An 11511-nucleotide genomic window follows, 5' to 3' on the forward strand; every position below is an offset into this window, starting at 1 on the left:
GAAATCCGGGGACTTCACCCTAGCACCACCACCACACCTACTTGGAGCTCAGCTATTTCAGGTAGTTTGAGTTCTGTCTGGTGCTTTATTGCTAAAAATGGATGGATGAGTGGACAGATGGAAGGAAAGGAGAGAGAGTGGAAAGAAATGAAGAAAAGCAGTGAGAGAAGAGAGGAGGTAAGGGAAGGTGAACAGATAGACAGAAGAAGGACAGATAGATGAATGAAAGGATGGAGAAGAGGATGAATAATTGAATAAAAGGAAGGAGGAAAAGAAGGAAGGAAGAAAGGAAGGAAGGAAGAAGGAAAGGACAAATAATGGATATGAAGGAAGAAAGAAGTGTAAATATATGATTGGTTGGAAAAAGAGTAGGAAAAGTATGGGAAGGAGGGAAGAAGAGAAGAAAGGAAGAAAGAAGGAGAAAAGGAGAGAAGGAAGAAAACATCAGCTTGGTTGAATAAGAGATTCAGGGTTGATTTATCTGGGATCACGCTTCGAGAATCACGTGTCCCAAGAGGATCAGGTAAGAAAGCCCTTCTTCACCAAGCTTTTACATTCCAAGCCTCAACCAATATTTCATATGTTACGTTAACCCAGAGTTCAGAGAAGTACAGCGTTTGTTCTTACTAAAAGGATTAAATTTGTGTGGATAGTCAAACTGGATAGTTAGGACTCCAAAACCAAACCTCTAAGGGACAAGAAAATTAATCTGTAGAGAGGTATTGGCTGGACGCAGGGGCTCAGGCTTGTAATCTCAGCATTTGAGGAGGCCCAGACAGGTGGATTATTTGAGCCCAGGAATTTGAGACCAGCCTGGGCAACATAGTGATACCCCCCATTTCTATAAAAATAAATAAATAAACAAGAAAGAAACATTTATTTTCTAATGTATTGAAGAGACAAAATTATGAGGCACAGAAGATCAACAAGGAAACAGAAGTTCTGAACACTGCTATAAATCTGCTAGACCTCATAAACATTTCTACAGACCACTCTAATCAACAAAAGTATAATAAACATTCTCATCTAATGCACATGGAACACTCTCTAGGATAGACCATATACCAGGTCATAAAGCAAATTTGAATACATTTAAAAGGATTGAAATCATATATAGTATGTTCTCTGATAACAATGGAGTGAAATTAGAAATCAATGACAAATAAATTTGGCTAATTCACAAATATGTAGAAATTAAATAACAGACTCCTAAAAAATTCATCGAATTAAGGAAGAAATTCCAAGGCAAATTAGGAAAGTCTTTTCAATGAATAAAAACGAAGACACAATATATCAGAACACTTGGGATAAAGCCAAATCAGTGCTTTGAAGGAAATTTACACCTATATTAAAAAAAAAAAGAAGATCTCTAATCAATAATCTTAAGGCTAGAAAAAAGGCAGAGTAAACTAAACCTAGAGCAAGCAGAACAAAGGAAATAATAAAGTGTGGAGCCAAAATTAATGAAATAGATAATAGAAATATATCAAGAAAATCAAGGAAATTAAAAGTTGGTTATTCGACAAAACTAACAAAATTGACAAACCTTAATCTAGATGGATCAAGAAAAAAAGAGAGAAGTCTCAAATTGCTAAAAACAGGAATGAAAAAGGGGACATTATTACAGACCTTATGAAAATAAAGGATTACCAGGAACAACTGTGTGCCAACACCGTTAGATAATTTACATGAAATGGAAAAATTCCTGGAAAGCCATAAAATAGCGAAACTGTTTCAGGAAGAAATAGAACATCTGAATAGACTTGAAACAAGTAAAAAGATTGAATTAGTAATCAAAAAACTACCCACAAAGAAAAGCCCAGAACCAGATTTCACTAGTACATTCTACCAAATATTTGAATAATAATTCACAAACTTCCACAAAGTAGAAGAGGAGGAAACACTTCCCACCTCATCCTATGAAGCCAGTATTACTATAATACAAAAATTAGAGCAAAACATCACATGAAAACCACAGACCAATATTGTTTATTGTCAGAAAAATCTCAGCAAAATACTAGTAAGCAGAAAACAACAATATATCAGAAGAATTGGACACCATGACCAACTGGTAAATGTCCCAGGAATGCAAGATCAACATCTGACAAGTCAATTAATGTAATACACTTCGTCAACAGAATAAAGAACAAAACACATGATCATTTCAATAGCTGCAAAAAAGCATTTGACAAAACTCAACAGTTCTTCATTAAAAAAAAAAAAAAAAAAAAACTCAACAAAATAGGACTAGAAGGAAATATCCTTAACCTAATAGAGGGCATCTATAAAAAGCCCATAGCTAAGTCATACTCAATGGTGAAAGACCAAGTGCTTCCCCCAAGACCAAGAACAAGATGAGGATGCCCATTCCCCTCATTTCTATCCAACACTGTACTTGAGGTCCCTGCCAGGGCAATTAGGCAAGAAAATAAAATAAAATACACCCAGAATGGAAAGGAAGAGATAAAGCTATCTTTGATTAATTTATGTTTCTGACTAATATCTCTTTGTCATGGTGGACATGAATTAATTCATTTCAGCTCACTTACTAATTGACTTAAGAGATGTGAAGTTTTGCACTATCTATCAAGAACTAGAAAGGCCTGGGACCAGGAGCCATGACTGTTGCCTGTAATCCCAGCACTTTGGGAGGGCAATGTGAGGGGACCACTAGAGACCACCCTGGAGAGCATAGTTAGACATAGAGATGAACCAACCAGTTATGGGGCCTGCTCTTAAGCAGCTTCTAGACAGCTTGTAGAGATGAGACCATCCAACATCTGTAAAATAAGTTGGAAAGTGACCAGAGTTATGTACGGGCATAGATGAGGAGAGTCTATTGGAGCTCAGAGGAAAGTTGAGGGGGTCACTTCTAGCTGGGGCTGGATCAAGGGAGGCTTCTAGAGTTGGAGCATCAGAGCTGGGCCTTAAAGGTTCGAGAGGATTTCATTAAGTTAACAGCATAACAAGAGCAAGGCTGGCATATGTGGTCCCTAAGAAAAAAACAAAACAAACCCCAAAACAAACAAAAAACAAGAGCATGGTTGCTCTTCCTAATGGCCCACAGTGTATTCAAGCACCAGGAACCCCAGAGTGGCTGCAGGGGGTAGTGAGTGAGAGAGAGCTGGGAGATGGTCTGTACAAGTGAACTGAAGCCTAGAATGCCACAGTAAGAGCTGAGGCTTCAGGCTGGAGTGAGGAAGACTTGGAAGGTGTTTGAGCACTGAAAAGACCTGAGCAGACGTCATTTGGATAGGCAGAGTCCTTGCTAGAAAATAACATCTTCTGGAAAGCTAGATGAAATGGAGATCCCAGGCTCGGGTACAGGAACTGTTGATTGAGTCATTCTGGGAAGTGGTGCTGGGTGGCTGGGTGATGATAGGGGAGGGGCAAGTCTGGTTTTGATCTGTTTCTCATATCAGGGCTGACCGAGCCTCACCTCATTCAACCTACGTCCTCTGTCTACTATGCTTGAAAACTTACATCCTTCCACTGTGTCAGGGGAGGGGGTGGGAGATAAACAGATCATGGGGATATTTCTGTGGTGTGATACATGGGAGGGTCAGTGGGGAAACGTTTCCTACCCTTGGTGACCCTAACCCCAGTGAACCCAGCCTAACACTCATGGGACTGTGGTCATTCCCTCTCTCCCCCCCAGCCTTGTGGGTGCTGGAGAGAGGCAGCCTGGCCAAGTGAGATGAACTTTGACTTAGTGTTATCACTTTTCCTGAGAAACCCAAAGTGGCCAAGCAATTCAAAGGTCTTTTATGACCAGGAGAACAAAAGTCAGCCCCAGCCATTAGCTATTGATTGCTCCTTGCCACACCTTGAGCAAGATCTTTAACCGGCTTTTACAGAGAGTGAAACTGAGGTCTCAGGGTTATTCCAACAAGCGGCTGTCTGATGCCAAGATGTCTTATCAAATTCTTAGGCAGTCGTGTTCCGAGAGAAAAGCCTTCTAAATTCGCATCCACTAAAGTTTTGTGTGCTGGAATCAGGGAAAGAAACTCAATGTCCTGTACTCAGAAGACAGAGTTACACTTAACATCAGGAGTCTTCCTCTCCTGGCAGGAGTGTTGATGGCAATCTCTATCAAGAACTTTAGAAAGACCTGGGACCAGGAGCCATGACTCTCATCTGTAATCCCAGCACTTTGGGAGGGCGAAGTGAGACCTTCTGTCTACAAAAAATAACATAAAAATTAAAAAGGCAAGGCATGATGGCTCATGCCTATAATCCGAGCACTTTGGGGGTCCGACGTAGGCAGATCACTTGAGGTCAGGAGTTTGAGACCAGCCTGGCCAACGTGGTGAAACCCCGTCTCTACTAAAAATACAAAATTAGCCGTGTGCAGTGGCAGTCACCTTAATCCCAGCTACTCAAGAGGCTGAGGCAGGAGAATCGCTTGAACCCAGGAGGTGGAATTTGCAGTGAGCTGAGATCATACCTTTGCATTCCAGCCTGGGTGACAGAGGAAGACTGTCAAAAAAAGAAAGAAAAGAAAAGAAAGAAAGAGAAAAAAAGAAAAAAGGTCTATAACCTTTGGTTTAGCAACTCCAAGTCCAGGAATCTCTTGAAAGAAATTAATCCTCTCTATAGGACAGAGAGGCGTTCAACATAGGATTATTCGCACTAGCTGAAAAGCAAGACTCAACTTCGTCTGTGCTAGCAATAGATGAATTGCTAACATTTGTTGAATCTGGCTGTTGGCAAAGCATTTTACCTGCATTATGTAATTAAATCCTCCTTATAGGAGCTCAGTAAGATAGATACTGGTGTTGTCCCATTTTGCAGATATGAAAACTGGAGCACAGAGAGGTTAATGCCCAAATTACAGAGCTAGTAGCACATCAGAGCCAGCACTTAATAGCAACATGAAAAAAAAGCTTCTAGTTGGGCATGGTGGCTCATACCTGTAATTCCAGCACTTTGGGAGGCTGAAGTGGGAGGATCACTTGAACTTAGGAGTTCGAGACCAGCCTGAGCAACATGGCAAAACCCCGTCTCTACAAAAAAATACAAAAATTCGCTGGGTGTAGTGACATGCACCTGTGGTCCCAGCTTCAGGAGGCTGAGGTGGGAGGATCACCTGCGCCTGGGAGGTAAAGGTTGCAGTGAGCTGAGATCGTGCACTCTAGCCTGGGCAACGGAAGTCAAAGCCTGTCTCAAAAAAAAAAGAAAGCTTCTGTTGATACAGGTTTTATTACAAAAAAAAAAAAAAAGATCATTGATGTGTGGACTAATCACAATGATATTAAGCAATAATAACAAAAATGACTCTGATATTTATTTTTAAAGACTTCAAAGAAATACTCCAAAATACTAGAGATCCTCCCTCAGTACTGGGGTTATGAGTGTTTTGTGACATTTTTGGTAGCAGTCAGGGAGGGGTCGTTTCTACTTTTTGCTACTTTTCACAGTGATATGTTTTTATCATTTAGGGGAGAAAATGAACTTATGGGGTTTTTAAAAATACAAATTAAAAATAAGATGGTTCTTAATCAGAGATATTTCAGGTAATAGGTAATAGGGTAGCTACTGGGGACAGTACAAGCCTTGCCGGAGCTTGGTTTCCCAGCAGACCTTGGGAATGATTCTGACTGGCCCACTTTAATCTGACCTAGTGTCACCTCAGATGTGTGCGGGGAACAGCAGAGCAGGGAAGCCAGGATGGGGAAAGGCTCAGAAAACGAGCCCCAGGAGAAAAGCTCCAAACCCTTAGTCCTAGACCATGTGGGTGACCCCAGGAGGTTTTTCCAATGGCATGTCTGGGCTCAAGGCAGATGGGGAAGCCTGTGGTTCCCTCTTCCCTCTGCAGAGCAGAGATGGGCAGGTGAACATCAATGTCGCTCCAATGACGGCCACACCAATGGGGACAGGGAGGGGAGTCCAGGGGTTGGCCCACTTCTCAATCTCCATCAGGCTCCCCCAGCACCTGCTGCCCCCTTCTTGAAAATAGACATGTAATGTTTGTACAATCTAACATAAAAGCATGAAGAAAAAATTCTTTTGAAAACTTTGTCTACCATATGCTATCAAAGTTTGCTTATAGGGCAAACATAGCTTTAAAACAGCCCCCATGCCCTCCTAGAAAAAATATCCAGAAGCACCCTGCCCCCCCGTCCCATCCTAGTTCTCCACAGGGAGTCCTGAGGGTTGATGGCTTGGCAGGCTGTGCAGGCCACGTGAGGACAGCAGGACTGGCAGGGCCCAGGGTCTGGGCCAAGGAGGCTGCAGCGATCAGGGCCAGAGGGGAAGGATCCAGGGCTCCATGGAGGTCAAGGTCAGGCCAACGCTGCTTTACCAGCTGCCTACAACCCACGGCTTTATGTTTAAAGACTCAGCTAATTACAGACCTTTTCCAGCATGAAAGAACAGATAGCATTGCAGAAAATTTAGGGGAAAGGAAACCAACAGAGAAGTTAAAAAAAAAAAAAAAGACCATCTTCTGATACCTTTATTCCGTTTCAAAATACATTTTATTATAAATGTATTTTCCTTTTGAAAGCAAACTGGAAGGAGGAGTGTTCTGTTTTTACTTTAAACATTTCTTATTTGAGTGTGTTAAGTAATATCTGCCTTTTTTACATGTTAAGTAATGCATGTTGATATAAAAATTTGGTAAATATATAAGACAGAAACAAGAAAAAGGTATTATGTTTTATCTAAATATCTTTATGTTTTAGAAATTTTGCTTTTGTGACACAAAGAAAGTGCTCAGGGGAAAAAAAGTCTGTCTTTGAAAGTAAACACACACGGCTGGACACAGTTGCTCACGCCTGTAATACCAGCACTTTGTGAGGCTGAGGTGGACAGATTGCTTGAGCTCAGGAGTTCGAGACCAGCATGGGCAACATGGTGAAATCCCATCTTTACTAAAAAAACAAAAATTAGCTTGGTGTGATGACACGTGCCTGTAATCCCAGCTACTCTGGAGCTGAGGCAGGAGAATTGCTTGACCATGGGAGGTGGAGGTTGCAGTGAGCCAAGATTGCACCACTGCACTCCCGCCTGGACAACAGAGTGAGACTCCATCTAAAAAAAAAAAAAGAAAATAAGAAAATAAAAGAAAGAAAGTATATATACACTACCACATAGAAAAGATGCAGAGATGGGTCGATGGGTATATCTGTTTCCTTCCCTTTCTCTCCTGTCTAGTCACCCAGTTGCCCTTCCTGGGGCAACAATTATTGCTGTTTTTCAGTCATTTTGGTAGAGAGTATCTTTACATTTGCAAATGTATATGCATATACACTTTTTGGTAGGGAGAGACAGGATCCTGTTGTATCACCCAGGCTGGAGTGCAGTGGCATGATCATGGCACTGTAGCCCAGACTTCCTGGGTTCCAGTCATCCTCCTGCCTCTTCCCTGCAAGTACCTAGGACTACAGGTATGCACCACCACACTCTGCTGATTTTTGATTTTTTTTTTTTTTTTTTTTTTGTAGAGTCAGGGTCTTGCTATGTAGCCCAGGCAAGTTTAGAACTCCTGGCCTCAAGTAATCATCTTTCCTTGGCCTCCCAAAGTATTAGGATTACAGGTGTGAGGTACCAAGCCTGGCCTTCATGCACTTTTTAGTAATTATGTCTGTATGTGTAGGAGCATGTGTGTGTGTATGTGTTTGTGTGTATAATTATACTAATTGTCACACTCTATCCTAAATCTTGCTTTTTATGCAATATATCTTAGGGACCTTCCCACAGGATATGTAAAGAGTTCTGTTGGTTGCTGACCTCAATCCTGTTAACCTAAAAGGTCCTTCTTGGTGTCTAACCAGAAACCCATACAACCGCCAGTCTGACACTAGCAAGACGAAGTAATGAGAGAGTTGAGGAAGTTCGGGATGGGCTCAAGGACTCACTTTTATCCTTTCCTTCCCTCCCTCCCTCCTTTCATCCCTCCCTCCCTCCCTCCCTTCCTTCCTTTGTCTTTTCTTCCTCCCATCCATCTTGCTTCTTGCCTTCTAAAATGGAAACAATTCACTATGGTTTTTACTCACTCTTATTATGAATGCAAAACGTGCTTCTTGTAAAGTATTAAGATAGTATAAAAAGAAAAAAAGGAGAGTGAAAGTCACTCCTACTGTTACCCAGGAATAATCACTGTTGACATTTTGTTGTTCACCCTTCCAGTTATTTTTCTGGAATGCCTACAACTACTTTTCACCATTTTAACCATTTTCAAGTGCACAGTTCAGTGGCATTTGGTGCATTCTCAATGTGAACAACGAACACCACTATATAATTTCAGAATAATTTCATCACCCCAGAAGGAAATCCCATATCCACTGAAGAGTCACTCTCCATTCCCCTCTCCCACCAGCCCCTGGCAACCACAAATCTGCTTTCTAGCTCCATGGATCTGCGTATGCTGGGTGTTTCACACGAACAGAACCATACAATATGTGATCTTTTATGTCTCACTTCTTTCACTTAGCATACGTTTTTTTGTTTTGCTTTGTTTTTTTATGGAGACGGAGTCTTGCTTTGTTGCCCAGGCTGGAGTGCCATGGCGTGATCTCGGCTCACTACAACCTCTGCCTCCTGGTTCAAGTGATTGTCCCACCTCAGCCTCCTGAGTAGCTGGGATTACAGGCATGCACCACTATGCCAGACTAGTTTTTGCCTTTTTAGTAAAGAGGGGGTTTCACCGTGTTGGCAAGGCTGGTCTTCAACTCCTGACCTCAGGCGATCTACCCACCTCAGCCTCCCAAAGTGCTGGGATTACAGGCATGAGCCACCATGCCTGGCAGGAATAATGTTTTCAGGGTTTTCTTTTCTTTCTTTTTTTTTTTTACAGACAGGGGTCTCTCTCTGTCACTACTCAGGCTGGAGTGCAGTGAAATGATCATAGCTCACTGCACTTTTGACCTCTTTGGCTTAAGTGATCCTCCCACCTCAGCCTCCAAAATAGCTGGGACTACAAGTGCATGCCGAACTAATTAAAAAAAAAAATTGTAAAGACAGAGCCTCACTATGTTGTCGAGGTTTGTCTTAAACTCTTGGCCTCAGGTGATTCAGCCTCCCAAAGTGGAATTATAGGTGTGAGCCACTGGGCCCATCTGTTTTCAAGGTTCATCCATGCTGTAGCATGCATCAGTACTTCCTTCCTTTTCATAGCCAAATAATACTCCATTGCATGGATATACCATATTTTGTTTATCTATTCATCAGTTGAGGGACATTTGGGTTATTTCCACCTTTTGTCTATTGTGAATAGTGCTGCTATGAACCGGTATGTGTAAGTTTTTATTTGAATACCTGTTTTCAATTCTTTTGACTATGTATTTAGGAGTGAGATCAAATGATCTTTCTATCTTTAACTTATTGAAGAAATACCAAACTGATTCCCACAGTGGCTACATCATTTCACATTTCCACCAGCAATGTACGAGGGTTCCAATTTCTCTTCCATTTTCTCATTCATACCAAAACTTGTCATTTTCCTTTTGTTTTTTGTTTTGTTTTATTATAACCAATCTAGTGGGTATGAAATGCTATCTCATACCTACATTTTTGTGGTTTTGAATTGCATTTCCCTAATGACTGGTGATGTTAAACATCTTTTCACGTGCTTGTTGACCATTTGTACACCGTCTTTGGAGAGATATCTATTAAGGCCTTTGCACTTTTTTTATTTTCACTCAGAGTGTACATGTGCAGGTTTCTTACATGGGTATTTTGTATGATGCTGAAGTTTGGGTTTCTATTGATCCCATCAACCATGTAGTAAACACAATACTCAAAAGGTAGTTTTTTATCCTTTGCCCTTCCACCCCTCCTTCCTGCTTTTGGAGCCCTCCGTGTCTATTGTTCCCATCTTTGTCTCTGTGTGTAATCCATGCTTAGCTCCCGCTTATAAGTAAGAACATGAGGCATTTGGTTTTCTGTTTCTGTATTAATTTACTTAGGATAATGGCCTTCAGCTGCCTTCATGTTGCTGCAAAGGACATGATTTTGTTCTTTTTTATGGCTTTATGGCTTTGCCCTTTTTTTTTTTAGACGAGGTCTTGCTCTGTTGTCCAGGCTGGAGTGCAGTGGTGCCACCTCGGCTCACTGCAACCTCCATCTCCCAGGTTCAAGCAATTATCCTGCCTCAGCCTCGAGTAGCTGGGATTACAGGCACCTGCCATTGTGCCCAGTTAATTTTTGTATTTTAAGTAGAGACGGGGTTTCACCATCCTGGCCAGGCTGATCTTGAACTCCTGACCTTGTGATCCACCCTCATCGGCCTCCCAAAGTGCTAGAATTACAGGTGTGAGCCACCATGCCCAGCCTTACCCATTTAAAAAATTAAGTTGTGTTTTTCTTGTTGAGTTGTACAAGTTCTTTCCATATTCTGGATACAAGATTCTTATCAGATAAATGATTTGCAAATATATTCTTCCATTCTGTGAGTTTCCTTTTGCTTTTTTGATAGAGTTCTTTCATGCACAAAAGTTTTTTATTTTGATGAAGTTCAATTTGTCTATTTTTTTATTTGTTTATTTTGTTTTTGGTCTAAGAAACTATTGCCAAACCCATGACTATAAAGTTGTTTTTTTCTTAGAGTTGTTTTTCTTTTCCATTTATTTGTTTTGTTTTATTGTATTTTAGGTTTTGGGGTACATGTGAAGAACATGCAGGATTGTTGCATAGGTACACACGTGGCAGCATGATTTGCTGCCTTCCTCCCCATCACCTACAACTGGCATCTCTCCCCTTGCTATCTCTCCCCAACTCCCCACCACCCACCGTCCCTCCCCTATTTCCCCCCACCTGATTTTTCTTAGAGTTTTGTAGCTTCAGCTCTTATATTTAGAATTTTGTTCATTTTGAGTTAATTTTTGTACATGGTATTTGGTAAGGTCCAATTTTATTCTTTTGCATGTGGATATTCAGTTGGTCTAGCACCATTTGTTGAAGAAACATTTCTTTCCCCCATTGAATGGTCTTGGCACCCTTGTTGAAAATCAATTGACCTTAGTTGCATAGGTTTATTTCTGAATTGCCGATTCTATCCCATTGATTTATATGTATGACTATCCTCATGCTGGCAGCACATGATTTTGATTACTGTAACTTCCTAGTAAGTTTTGAAATTGGCAAGATTGTTTTGACTATTTGGGATCCCCTGCAATTCCGTCTACATTTCAGGGTCAGCTTTTCCACTTCAGAAAAATGGAATTTGTGGGACTTGGAGATTTTGATAGGGACTGCATTGAATCTGCATATTGCGTTGGGGAATATTTTGTCTTAACAAAATCAAGTCTTCTAAGACTCTACTTTCAGGGCTCATTTCTATCGTTCAATACCAGAGAAGTTTCTCCGAACGTGTAGAGCACTGGAAACCAAAAGGAGGAGGCAAACATTCTTTCTTGAGCACGCAGCCGGCTCAGAGCGTGGTGTTGCTGCGGCTGCCACTTTCCGTTGACGGTCTTTCTTTCTTCCTTCAGGAGAGTAAGAAGGAGGGCCGGGCGCGGTGGCTCAAGCCTGTAATCCCAGCACTGTGGGAGGCCGAGGCGGGTGGAT

At 41.4% G+C, this 11511-nt stretch overlaps 1 non-coding gene across 1 annotated transcript; it reads left to right on the plus strand.

The window, feature by feature from the left end:
* Positions 1–11255: 11255 nt before the first annotated feature.
* LOC119471750 lies at positions 11256–11466 on the plus strand. The gene has a single exon (XR_005200819.1). It is a non-coding gene; the product is annotated as a small nucleolar RNA U3 (small nucleolar RNA).
* Positions 11467–11511: the final 45 nt, after the last annotated feature.

This window comes from Cebus imitator, unplaced genomic scaffold, assembly GCF_001604975.1.
Source record: "Cebus imitator isolate Cc_AM_T3 unplaced genomic scaffold, Cebus_imitator-1.0 Scaffold71, whole genome shotgun sequence".
In the NCBI taxonomy this organism is placed as follows: Eukaryota; Metazoa; Chordata; class Mammalia; order Primates; family Cebidae; genus Cebus; species Cebus imitator.